The sequence below is a fragment of the Ciconia boyciana genome, chromosome 1 (genome assembly GCF_034638445.1).
Source record: "Ciconia boyciana chromosome 1, ASM3463844v1, whole genome shotgun sequence".
Lineage (NCBI taxonomy): Eukaryota > Metazoa > Chordata > Aves > Ciconiiformes > Ciconiidae > Ciconia > Ciconia boyciana.
The window spans coordinates 50183802-50198548 of record NC_132934.1 but is presented as its reverse complement, the minus strand read 5'-3'; positions in this window follow the sequence as shown (position 1 = coordinate 50198548).

The following is a 14747-nucleotide window of genomic DNA, read 5'->3' as shown; positions in this document are numbered from 1 at the left end:
AATAAGCGAATCCTATAACATGAGACCCCAGCAAGATCATGACAAATTCAAAAGGGAAACACACTGTTGTTTTTCCATAAATTGTGCAGCCATACGTACAATGTCTGACTGATGGGACTCTATCTACACACAGCATCTGCAAAGACTTCAAAGCAGTGGGAAGCCCAATACTCTTAAAACTGCTTTTCATATAAATACAGAACATATGGCTCTTCCACTTAAAAACAAAAAAAAAAAAAAAAGGAAAGAAAGAAAGAAAAAAAGAACAAACCCAAACAGAAATAAATGAGAGCTAAAGTAGAAAGCCTTTAGGCCCAACAGCGCGTTTCCAATCCCTCCATAACGTATGAAGATGGTAAACAGTCCCAACTGTAGGACTCCAACACATAAAGGAATAAAACCCTTGTTTCCTGGTGCAGCCTAAGGCATCTTATCCCTTCCTGCATCCCTGTGCCACAGAGGGGTCACTGCAGGCAGGGGTGTGACCATCTCTTGGGTGTGAGAATAGACCCTCCTAGGGAGCCTGAAACAAAAGATATCCTAATAATTGGAAAATTCAAGCTGGTGAAAACAAGAGATATGAGAATAAAAAAGGTGTAGTGACAGATCCTCAGCTGCAAGAATGATAGAAGAATTTAACTGACATACAGAGGCTTCTTATTTCTTCCACCATCTTCCAATAAAATAATTATTAAAAAATTCAAACTAAAATAATAGCACTTGCTTGCCTTTTCTTCTAAAACCAATTTTCTAATAATATTTTTAAAATTCTATCATTTTGTAATAAAGAAGACAGAATAATAAAATTAGAGACAACAATGTATTTTCTGCCATCTTAAATTAATAATGTCTATGATTCATCACACTACTGAGGAACATGCCTGAGTAAATGTTTGGACTTCCCTTTTTCTTATTTAAAGAGCTTTTCAGAATTATGGCCCATTTTCTGCTACTTTTTGATATCTAAATGTATACTTTTTACCCAAGTCATGAATCTTATTAGTGTTAATTAAAATCCCCGTAAGGGGTTTTTAACTAAAGAAAATAGTCCCTTCTATTTTCTAGTGCATTGACTAAATAAGTTGGAAATGAAAATGATGTCTTGAAGAAGCAATGCTTCTTTGAGATTTTACTGCAGTCTGATGGCAGTACTGTAAACTTATTCTTTTGCTTTTGTAGTAACCTTCACACTTTTTTTTTCTTTTTTTTTAATTAATTAAGTCCCTCAGGTTTAGACTTTCCGAAGGTACATACACATTTTTTGCTAGCAAACCCATATATTGCTAAAGAATGTTATTTTTCAAAACTTAACTACAAATCAATTAGCCCCTTCGTATATGCATGTTTTTTAAGGCCAGAAGGGAGCTGGCTGGTTTCTCCTAAAGTGCACCAGGTTATGGACAGTCATCATATACTTGATTGCTGATGTATAAATGTCATCAAATCTAATTTCATTTCCAGGAAAGGATCAACTCTTAAATCCCTGGCATCAACGTGTTGCTCTGATTTCCAGGCGTATAGATTTTTTTCAGTTCCCTCCACAAACTGCTTCTCAAATCCTCTAAACATAATGTCTGGCAACAGCTCTTTAGCCCATAACCTGTGTTTTTGACCTTTGAACTTTTGAACAGAGTGAACCACTCTGTTATAATCTCTTTCTTATGTTTGTTACTTTTTTTAAACAGATAGTATTATTTACCTCACAGTCACACATACAAATTAACAGAAAGCTTAGAAATTGCTTTTGTTCGATGCAAGCATTAATTTCATGCATCTATGATATCATATGCAAAATAACTAGAAAAGATTACAAAAGACTTTCTGATCTGACCACTACTCTGAAGTGCCATCTAGTGTCACTGAGGGACAGTAACAAAGTTACTGTTCACTAATTGTGAAAACCAGGAGGAAAGATGTTTATGAGGCTCTATGAAAAGAGGCTACACAAATTCACATACTTACTCTGCTGGTTTGCTTCTCTCTCTCTTTTTTTTTTTTTTAAGTCAGAGTACATAGCAGTGAAATCAATAGCCTTTTTGTATGTCCACAGTTCAATATTCTTGCTTTGTACATGGATGTGTTTTTGCTCATCCTCTCTGAATACACACATTGCTTTGAAGTCAGTTTTGCTACAGGGACTGGCCTACATCTCTGTAATTTTTTTTCAAAAGATGTGGCCTTATTTTCCATGGTCATTAACAAGCTATTGCTAGGTGGTTGGGTTTTTTCCATTTCAAATTTTAAACCACCAAAGGGGTTTAGTTGGTGCTAATTTAGTTAGAAGTAGTTTATTCAATAAAAATAAAAAGAAATTAAGGAGCATGTTAGTGACAAATTTGCACAGCACTGAAGGGGAAACGTGGGCTGTGAGATGTTCAATATTAAGTGCATCATCTCCAAACTGAAATAGTGGAACTTAAAACAGTTGATAAATTTTAGCATAAAACATTACCCTAACAGTGCTCCAGCAGCTCCAGCTGCAATAGAACAAAGTATCTCTGCATCTCCTGAAAAGGCACAAAAACTGTTTTAGTGTTTGAATTAAACTCAACACAAACACTCAAACAGCTAGACTCATCAATGGATACATTTAAAGTGACATAAAACAGCCTTTGGTATTCTGCCCTGCTTCCTGCTCTGGAAATTCAGGGCTGTTAGTGTACCATAAGTGCCTGAGGATCAGTCTGGATGCAGGTTCTACAGAAGGCTGCTTAGCCTGCCTGTTAAACCCCACACTTTCCTTTCTGAGATACGAAGATGTGGTTTCTTCAAAACTGCTTTGTCAGGCTGTTCTCTTACTCAGTGTGTACATTATACCGCTTGAAAGCTTTGGAGATTACCTCTATGTGGGTGTCTTAAGTCAGCAGACCAGAAGAATGTTAATGCTCTGTTACTGCATACTTAAATTTGTGGGAGAAAGAATAGACAAAACTATGAAAAATGGTATTGTCTTAATCATAGATATATATATGCACACATCTTTTAAGATTATAACATAATATTTAAAAAAAAGAATTAAAGGTAACTAATAACAAAATCAGACAATCTGCAGTGTGATGAGAAGCAGTGATGGTCATGTTTCTGAATCCACACGTATGGCTGCAGCAAGCAACACAGTGAAAAGTTTTTGGAAAATAACAAACATTGTAGGCCTTGCATCTGCAAATATTTACTTGTATGAATAGTTCCAATGTTTTCAGTCCAAGGAACTGAAAGCTACAGATGACCACTCAGTTTTGAAGGGAAATTAAACAAAAGATGTTATCCACTGTCTAAATACAAAAAAAAGTTTTTAAACAAACAAACAACACATTGTCTACACCACCTCCATCCAGAAAAGTTTCATCCAAAGAATTGTCCTAGGTACTGTCTTTGGTTCACATCCAGATGGAGAGAAGATGAATACTTGCAAATTCTGATTTCTGGTGATAAATGGCATGATATTTTGCTTATATGCACAAATATTAATCGGTATTTTTTGTTGCTCCAAGCATTTGGCAGAATGGACAGTAGAATATGTACTGCTTTATTCTGTATAAATGGTCACAATTTACAAAACTTTTTATTTCCGTATCTAACATGAAATCAAGCAAAATTCCATTTTTTTACCAGCTCTTTATGTTATTGACTCAACAGCATTGCAGTGTATAATTTATGATAAATCATACTTACACTTTTTATTCATTTTCGACTGATATATTAAACTACATATTATATTTGAATGAAAAAGCCTTAAGGATTTTGCTACTATTTTTGCAAACTTCAGGTTTGGACAAGTTACATTATTGCTTCCAGATGAAGACTTTAATTGAGATTAATTAGGCTAGTGCTTCTCCACACAGTAACTTTTTGAAAGTGTTCAAATCCCAATATAAAGGCATGGAAAATAGGGACCATGTGTCTGCTGCTAAATGCGTGTTAGAAAGCCCTTTCAACAGGAGAACTCAGAACCAATTAAGCTAATCACGTAGTATTCTGCTGGTGAATCCTTTCATATATTAATTTCAAGGTATTGAGTCCTTGCAGGAATCAAAAGATTATAAAGAATAAACTGAATTCCAGAGTGCAGGAAAAAAAGGAATTTCAAAATGCAAAAATAATCTTGACATGAAAGACAGAATCATTCTAAATATTGCTTGGCTATGTTAGAGACTAGACAACTGAAATGCTTCAAAAGGCTTATTCAGTTCTGAGAATAATCCTTCAGAGGTTTGTCCATGCACGTCATTCTAATGTGGAAGGAGAAAGTGGATATGTTGCAATGAAGTCTTGAAACAAAGCTTTGTCTTTGAAGTGTTGGATAACGGAGAGCCATTGAGAGATCCTAAACCTCAGGCGATTTAATATTTCATCATGCCATCACCAAAATTAAACAAAAAGATTAACCTTTTGGGTATTTTTTCCCTTCTATCCCTTACTGCTCATTTCCAGCACCAAGTTCTTTAAAGACATGCCAATCATTTTTGATATGTAGTAGGAGCCGCGGCATGTGTAGCTTACAGGGAGATAGAGAAGATTGTGTGAATTTGTGTTCAACAGATGCAGATAATTGGATTGTTATGGAAAAAGTTAAGTAGTTAGGCTCCTTACTGCTGTCAAAGCACTAAATTACTGTGAAATGGTAATATTTCCTTTGAACTTCCTTGTCAGAATTCTGACCCACAGGATTGTTGTGTTCCCTACATCTTAGGCAGCGGGAATGTGCTCACACTATGGAAAAATACAACTGCACGATGAGTTCAGATTATTCTGCAGAGCTGAAAAAGAAAAAGACAGCAGGAATAGGAATCTGAGAAGACATATCTCATTTACCAAAGCTCTGCTGTACAGAGAAGGAAGCTGAGGATGCCTCCCACCCAGCTCCACCCTCCCTCACAGTTCAAGGGAGAGAGAGGAGATAAAAGAGCTTTCTAGCCACTTGGCTATCTCATCGACAGCTTCTGCACTGGTATGAGAGCATGTGTGGTAGTACATGAACATGTGTGAACCTCATGAAGGTCAAGGCAATCCCAGTATCAGTACAGACTGAGTGATGAATGGATTAGCCCTGCAGAGAAGGACTTTGGGATACTGGTGGATGAAAAATTGGATATGAGCCAGCAATGTGTGCTTGCAACCCAGAAAGCCAGTCACATCCTGGGCTGCATAAAAAGTGGCCAGCAGGTCAAGGGGGTTGATTCTGCCCCTCTACTCTGCTCTTGTGAGACCCCCCACCTGGAGTACTGCATCCAGTTCTGGGGTCCCCAGCACAAGAAAGACATGGTCCTGTTAGATGGGTCCAGAGGAGAGCCACAGGAATGGTCAGAGGGCTGGGACACCTCTCCTATGAAGAAAGGCTGAGAGAACTGGGGTTGTTCAGCCTGGAGAAGAGAAGGCTCCGGGGAGACCTTATTGAAGCCTTTCAATATATAAAGGAGGCTTATAAGAAAGATGGAGAGAGCCTTTTTACCAGGGCCTGTAGTGACAGGACAAGGGGCAACAGTTTTAAACTGAAAGAGGCTAGATTTAGGCTGGATATAAGGAAGACATTCTTTATGTTAGGGGTGGTGAGACACTGGAATAGGTTGCCCAGAGAAGGTGTGGATGCTCCATCATTGGAAGTGTTCAAGGCCAGGTTGGACGGGGCTTTGAGCAACCTGATTTAGTGAAATATGCCCCTGCTCATGTCAGGGGGATTGGACTAGGTGATCTTTAAGGGTCCCTTCCAACCCAAACCATTCTGTGATTCCCCTATGCAGTACCAGGGCCCTGATTATGCCAGGAGGCTCTTGCTGCCATGACCACACTCTTCCAGAGCCTCTGCCTACCTAGACATCTACCACTCATTGTCCCAGCAGCTACATTTAAACTCAGGTCCTTATCTTTTCTCTGAGCTTATTGTCAGGGTTCAGCAACAGAGAGCAGGTGTGCAAGGGAAGGCAAGCTAGGAGCCAGCGGTTACACAAGGCAGGGCAGCAACCTCATGAGCAAGGTGCACAGTCCCACAGCACATAATGAAGAAGAGCAGAGCTGGTTTGGTGACTGTTAGCAGGGCTGGCCAGCTATCCAGTGACAGATAGCCACTGAGGAAGCAGGTCCAAGGTCAAGCTCAGTTATCAAATCAATAAGATAATGCCAGGTAAAAAACCAGGCACAGCATATCCAGAACACAGCTAGGGCTGGCGGTTCAGCTTAAATACAGCTGCTGGGCCAATGGGTGGAGGCAGCATGGCTAGAGAACGTGGATGAGGCTGGTCAGGGCAATCAGAGCCTGCTGGTGCGCTCAGGGCCTGGAACGTGGTGAGTTGCCACATATAGAGCTTGCAGAAGTCCCCAGTCACTCCAACGGCCTTGTCTGCAGACTTGAAATGTGGGAAATAAATGAGTTCTTCCCTGAGGACACTCTCTGCTCCGAGCTTAACAGGTAGTTCAGACACAGGCAAGATGACCTTTACTAGGCTGAGAGGCACATAGGCATGGAGTAAAATGTTCAGCATCACCTGAGTTAATTAAGAGCCCAAATGCCGTTTTCCAAGACGTTGGAAGGCACATTTCTGAAAATGTTTTCACATGTGAATATGTGACAAGTCATTAGTGGTGGCTTTCAGGAGAAGGATATCATGCTCATTGGGACAGAAAACACCTTCTTCCCTTCACCATGCTTTGAATTAAAATGTCGTGGGTTATCACCTGCACATCTATTCCCCACTTGCTTGAAAGGATGACCCTCATGTGGGTTCCCTAGAAAAGTCACCAGTCTGAGACAACACAAATCTCTGATGGGTCTGGACGTAAGGGACATGAGGATGCAGGCTCACATGTGCTCAGAGCCAGTCTTGCTCATTCATCAACACCTGCATGCCTCAAAAAACCCTTTTACTACGTCCCAGAAAGGGGGAAGAGTAAACATTAGTGGGATAGGAGAAAAGCAGGGAAGCCTCACAAAAACTCTTTTACAGAAGGTGTGGGTCTTTCTAATGTGATTGCCCTGTTTACATTGTTTCTGATGCCAGGTACTCTCAGGGTTATTCAATTATGGTTGTGCTAAAAGTTCCATAATAAATGCAAAGATTTAACTGCTAAAACACAGTGTAAAACCCTTCTGTTCATGAGCAAAGTTATTACAAATGTGTGATGCTCTGCTCTGGAAACAAGAAGGTCTCATTCTGCTTTCATGAGACTGGAATAGGAGCTATGGATTTTGCTATACCACAACTGGCTAGCCACATTATCAAAGTTATCTATGGGATAGGAACATGACCTAAATTATAGTGTTGCTCACCGGTACTGCCGTAGCTCAGTTTGTGTCAGCAGTTCTATGCAAAACCAGCTTCTCCACTAAAAATTATTACTCTGCTAAAGCTTGGAATCAGATCTTATTTCTGGAACATATTTGTTTCTCTTTTGAAAATTAAAAGTAATCCATGTATCTTCTTCAAAACTTCAGTGTAAAGCAAGAGTGACATATGCACATGCACACACATGCAAACACATAAATTTTGAGAAAATGGTGACAACAATGAAATTATAATTTGATAAAATTCAAGTTGTGGATCAGCTAATGTCAGCAGACCTTAGGACCTGAATGTCTATTTTCTTATTGATGGCCCCGGTTATATTCCAGAGTCTAAAGCTGCATCTGTATTATTAAGTGAAATCACACCGTTTTCCAGCTCTGGACCAACTAGCATGACTTAGCCCCATCTCTACTGTAAGGCTATCTTACCCCACGAAACAGGGTGGCTTCATTTAAACTCTCTGTTGAGAGTGGTAAGTCCCAAACAATGGCTAGGAATTGTTCAATTCAGGCTAGAATAATGGAAAAACCCATTCTAATAAATTAATACTATAAAAAATGACTTGCCAGTGCCAGGGGCACTATGTGATTTACTAGTGTAGGTGGAGCCTAAAGGGGAGGTAAGTCATCCATTTGCTTATATACAATAATTTTAAAGTGTGGTGATATTAATATTTTGCATTGATCTACCCAAACATTGACAATGCTGTTACCTGCTTGCTATCTGAATGCTTTCTTATTTTTTCTCCTCAGTCAGTTGTAATGCTTTCTTCAGCCCTTCATGGCAAAGTTTATCTCTGTCTTTTTATATCTTTGAACAGCTGATAACATGGAGTTCTGATCTGACTGAGAGTTTGGAGGAGTTACAGTATTTGATCGCAATGTTTTACTTTCCATACCTACAATCCAAAAGAAATTACAACCCAGAATTTGAAGACAGAAGGAGAGAAATTCCCTCTAGGTTGGCTTCATATCGCTATTCCAAAAAGGTGCAGCATTTTTGAAAATGCTATTCTGTTTTGTAGCATAATGTATCTATATAAGCAAGAGTAATTTTAAATATTAAGAAAACATGAAAAAGGCTACTGGGAAGCTAAAGGGATAGATGTTGATTCCACTTTTTGTTCCAAATTAGTTTGTCATTTAGCAAACAGGCATACATGTGTATAAATATACATATACATAATTATCTAAATACGATTGCTAAGTGCTTACTGCAGTCCGAAAAATACAAATAGGTAAAGAAACAAGAGTCAGGCTAAGTAGAGAGAGGTCTAAAATCTATGGGAGGTGAACAAGAATACTTGGAAAGTGGTGTATTCTCCTTAATCAACACAAGATGAGGGAAACCTTGGTACAGCTTGTCCCTTCTTGGGTTGGATGGAGAACAAATTAGACCTTAAGCACTCATGTCAGTTCAAAATAAGGCTATGAAAGTTTGTGATGCAAAATCTCTTAAATTGTTTCTCTCCTTTCCAGTGTCTATAACTTAGACAATTATATATGAAACCTATTGGAAAGCTTTCTTTGACTAAAACAGAAGAAACAGAATGTCCTCCCTGTTCAGTGAGGACTCAGGTGATGATCTAATGGAAGCAGAGGACTGTCTTCTAAATTTTTATTTGATCTTTCAAAAAATTCCCTATTTTGGCTTTTTTATTATTATGTTTTTTAGAAGTGGTAAGAAAATGGAAAATACCTGTGGGGGAATAGATCATGACTGTCTCCAGGCTTGTACATCTCATTTTGCTTGGCTCTGTTTCTGTGACATTTTTTTGCAGATGTTGTGCTGAATACTCAGCTAAGAGAAATCTACAGAGAAAATTGTTGGAGAAAATACCGTTCAGACAGTTTACACAAAGTGAGGTTATTACCTCACTTAGGAGACTGGCTATCTCCTGGACTGAAGCTCCAAGGGCACAATTCAGGTACCAAAACATAAGTGTCTAATGTAATTATAGACTGCTTAGTTGTGTCTGACCTCCTGCCACTACTTCAGGACAGGACAGGTCTCCTCAAGATCCTGAGTTATAGAGCCAGCCCCACTTGGATGTGGCATACAGTCCAGGGCATGTCAGACAGCAGTAGATGCCTTTGCATCACCAGCTGACTGAAGCCCCTTGGCAACAGGCAATTGCCTAAATGCAGATGCCTTGTTATTAGGCACTGTGGAGTACTGTGCTTTGTCATCAGCTGCCACTTGAAAAGGGGACAGGTCTTTAAGTCCTTTCTCATAACCTAAACAGATGAGCTGGATACTTAGAGCATCTCAAATGATACTAGATGCCTACATTTATGTAACTGAATACTGTTATGGTGTCTGTGTTAGAGAGTTGAATCACTCCCTAGGCTCCATAACTCCATTTACTAGATCCCCATTGACCATGAGGAATGCTTGGACTCCTAGCACACATGTAGACACCTATGTTTGCTGTCTCTCAAGACCAAAGTATGAGATACAGCATCTGAGACCATTTATGAAAAAGGTGGTCTGCATCTCACAGAGAAGTGGAGGTAATCTTAATGAGATATAAGATGGAGTAAGTTATGAAAGAAATAGCTTTTCTAATAGGAAATTTTATTTTGTGAGATGTTGCTAGCAGTGCCATGCAGCCCATAATCAAGCATTAGTAGAGTTTCTCAACACTGCACAATTCCTAAGACAAAAGGTATTGTATACAACATGAGGTAAATCCTCTCTGGACCTCCTTATGATGAATAAAGACAAGTTAATCACTGGACTGGAATCTGGTGGTTGCCAAACCTGACCATTTAGTATGGTCAAAAGCATATTTCCAGCCAGTATTTCAGAGGAGCTCAATGTCCCCAAACAGGAAAAGGATGAGCAAATTCGTCTGGGAGGAAAAAATTAGAAGAAAAATAAGAATACCTAAACTTAAAAAGAATTTAAGAGATTGTCCTCAAATACCTCTTCCCCCCTGATTTTACAACCAAAAAAGGCCAATTTTAGCCATAAGCTTGTTTGTTTCAGTAGCAAAGTGAAATGCAATTGGAAGCGAAAAAAAAAAAAATATGAGACATGAAGAATGAAGAAATATGAAGTATATTTAATAGTGTCGCTGGACATATTAGTAGTAAGGCAAAAATAAAACTGAGTTGCACTGAAGAGATCAGTGACAGATCACAGATAGCATGGCTGAAGATAGTTGGAAGAAGCTGAAGATTATGATGAGGAAAATAAATTCTAGCAATGTTATAAACCCACAAATAAACAGACACAAGACAATGGGTAGAAATTAAATATGTAAAAAAAAAATCAGTAAACATTCTTTCTCTGCATTTGGAGAGGAGGTGACTGATGTACTTTCATCAGACTGATGTACTTTTATCATATGAGGACTATCATGTTCTTTCTAAAGGGAAAATACCTAAATAATATTTGTTAGTGATAAATACTTTAAAATTGGGTTGTCATAATAATTTGTACTTAAATGTCTTAGGAAGACATGTAAGAGATCTTTGGTTCATTTGCAGTCCATTTTCACGAGCCTGGGAATATCAGAACACCAGGACAGTGCGTTGTTACTGTCCATGGACTACAAATAGGTAGATACTATACCTCAAGGCTATTAACCTGCCCTTAGTCCCAGGAAAAATAACGTAAAGATCTGATACAGTATTCAGTTGGTAATGAATTAAGTGACAACTACTGTCAGAATAGACACTAATAGATAACTAAAGACATAATAGATATCATCTAGCAAGCCTTTACTTGCTCATGAGGTTGTAAACTTGGTGGATAACAGGGTCTTCTGTAGATTTTTCCAAGGTGCTGCATTTTAAAAATGACAATAAGCAGTGCTTTAAAAAACTGCACATTAAGTGACTCCCAAACTGTTCCATCTTCATAGCAAAGACAATTTATCACCAAGTGGATATGTTCCAGTAGAGGGTCGCATCAACTGGCAGAAAGCCAAATGCTATGTGCTGGTTGTCTGGACATCATGTTCAAAGCTAAGGGGTATGTGGCTGCACACCAGACTGCTGCTTTCTACACAGAATCATAGAATCATAGTCTGTCTCTAGTTGGAAAGGACCCATAAGGATCATTGAGTCCAACTCCCTGTTCCTCGCAGGACTACCTAAAACTAAACCATATAGCACCATACTGCTGTATTACTTTAGGCAAAGGGTTGCAGTTATAGGAACTCAGTGGGAGACAGTGTCTTGTGGGGAAGCAGCATGATGCAGTAAACCAGCCTTGCAGGAGGCACCAGTTCCCACTCCCACTGAGGTCTCATAGAGCAGATTGTCCCAGCAGCTGCTGCCCACTGCAGCTCCATGCACAAACAGAAGCAGCCAACTCCCCAGGGCCTCACCATACACCCTGCGAGCTGGAAAATACTGTTCCTGTACCAGCTAGCAACCCTGTTGAGTTCGTAAGCCTAAAGTTTTCTGGTGTTTGTGCTTCAAGTAGAAACAGAAGACTAACGTACTGAGTGGGGATGCCTTGGGTCTGTGCTAACTGAGCAGACCCTCCTTCCTATCAGCCTGGGAACCAGCCCTCTGCTTCTGGGTGCTTCCTGCAAGTACACATTAGCAGACACAAGAAAGAAAACTGTGATAAATAAGCCTCGCCCAACTGGCAGTCTAAATTATGTCAGCTGCTACCCCAAGATGCAGCCCTCTGCCCACAGATGGGAAAGTGCTAAGTGCCCATCATAACCTGCCAGATCCTGAAAACAGCCTGGGCAAAAATCAACAGATTTTTGCACCAAACTAGAAAACTCACAAACTTTTCATGTCTTAAATCATGGTTATATGTTGTCTGGAGCATAAGTAGGCAAAGGTGTTTTGCTGAACTCAGTACAGCAGTAACAGGATGAAGTTTAATGGTTTGTGTTTTACAGCAGGTTGGGCTAGATGATGCAACATCCCTTCTGACCTTAAACAGTAGTGATCTGAAAGCAGACAGACATGGCTAATGCTTAGATTAGGGGAAGATGGTTAGCACCCAATGATTTTCAAATGAGGTCTACAGTGATACAGCATTAGTATATACAAACAATAAGCAGTGAGCTAGCCAAGTTTGTCAAGTCCACCTCTTTCTTTTCCTATAAATTATTTGTACTGTTTAAAATACAGACCTGCTACTATAATTTTTACCTGTAACCACAACTTTCTCACAAATTCAACAACTCCTTGAGATCCTCTTACATTCTTTACATTAGGAATCATTTGAATTGGTTCATGTTCCAGGGCCACCTGACTTTCTTTTATACATAGATCAGCACATTTTAAATGCTATAACGCAAAGTACAGTATAAATATATATGAATCAGTTTTAAAAACAGCATCTTGCCTTCATCTGTGCAGTTCTTATGATAAAAGAGGTTTGATCAAGCTTTGAATCAACTCAAAGGAATTTTGCCATTGACAATTTAAATCAAATTAAGTGCAGTCTAGTACAAAAAGAGTCTGAAAAGCAATGGAGAGGAGGCTAACAGTAGTAGAATACAGACGCTGTCAAGTTTGAAGCAAAACAGTGAGCAATTTTTCAGAATGACAAAAACGAAGATTCATGCTCAACTAAAATATCTGTTGCGGTCTGCTAATAGGTTGTACCACTATTACCATTTTTGTAAATTTCCAAAGCTGTTATTTCCTTTTTAGGAGAAAGGAAAAAAAGGAGTTGGATCACCACAAATTTTGTAATGCTTATAGTATGTGCTCTAACACTTTCCATTTAACATGTAAGTGCAGTGTAGAGGCTGAACAAATAAAATTTCAATTTGGAGGAATGGAAGTTTTCAGAAGAAAAAATAATAAGCACCTACATCCTTCAGAATCTGGAACTGAATTGTTTTTTGTGGAACTCATTTGATATGAGTCAGCCTTAAGTAATATTTTCAAAATGCTGCAGGACTTCACAAAAACATTTAACTAATTATTACTAGAGATTTGAGTCAATATCATATTTTTGTTTATTTACTATATACAGGCTAACAGGCTATATATTCACTACTTAGAGATATTGAAAACATCATGCATAAACACTACGCTACCTCTTCATAATTAAGTGGCTTGCTGTATGGTGCCCATGGAATGGCCTTTTCCTTTAATGGAGATTTCTTTACCTTCTGCTGCAGCTAGCCTTCATTTCATCTTAAGAGTAATATTTAATTTAAATTATGAGTCATCAGTGCAAAAACTCACGACTCATTTTATGTGGCAATGTGAAAAGTTCCTCAAGCACTTCCCCTGGGATTATATGCTCCTATGACCCAGATATCCTACTCTTAATTTTGGGCACCCAAATCTCTTGTTTCTTAGGGTACACATCTGTGTACCAGATGTGCACACAGGTTTAAGACTAAAAGGAAGCAGTTGGTTTAGATAATATCTATTAGGTTTTAGTAACTTGAGTCTTTTGGGAAAAAGGGGATTAAAAGCAAACAGATTGGGAGGAGTTTCCATTTATGCAGAAGTGCATAGAAGTTATAAAGAAGATAGTTTTACATCTTCTTTATAAAGAAAAGAGAAAATGCAGAAAGGGTATCACTGGTGAGCGAAGAGACAAAATAGTGACACTGTAACATGACAATATTTGAAGGCTAGATCTCACCCACTACAAAGTGATATACTTGCAGTGAGCTCTGCTTTCAGATTCTTTCACTACAACCTACCAGGCTTCTTGGCGATCTCCAGCCATAAAAATATGAATTAACAAGAAAGAAGCTTTGAATCAAATCAAAGGAGTATTTCTGTTCATGTATCACAAGCCAAAGAAAACTAGATGAGAGTAGGTTTTGATCACATTTCCCATCAAAGAAAAATGAATAAATAAGGAATAAGAAGAAAATTAGTTTTGTAGAAAACAAACTGAGATGGCTTATTTAGGAGCACAGTTGCTGTAAAGGTGAAATATCAGGATGTCCTGATGTTATCAGGTATGAAGCATATTCATAACTGGTTTTCAACTTAGATGTCATAGGTGAATTTACACATTATTTTGTGTATTCCTAGACTATGTTCACATGCTGTTTAATGACTTCAGAGAGCTACCGAAAAAGAAAACCCAAAACACAAAATAGGGACAGAAAGAAGAAATCATCCACCCACTTTCCCACCCTTTGCTGCAGAAGAAGCCATACCTCCATTTGCTGAGCTTTAGTCCCTACCTGCTCTCCCAAAGGTTTATGAGGTGAGTGCTTCATGAATCAGAACAGTAAGATTAGGAAAGCATATAAAATGATGCTGAAGGGACAGTGTATAAATAACAGAGTGGAGACATGGCAAAAACCTTATTAAAGAAAAAGGAAAATCTATTGTTTTATATCTTATCCTTGGAAGGCATGTGATTCTTCATCTTGACTGTGCAATTTATATAGCTAATTTAAAAGTTAGCAAGACAGGAACTATACGAATGAAAAAGTCTCAGCTGAACTTTATGTAACCCAAGCTTTTACCATATGTTAATTGCAAAATATCATCATGTTTGTTTAATAAG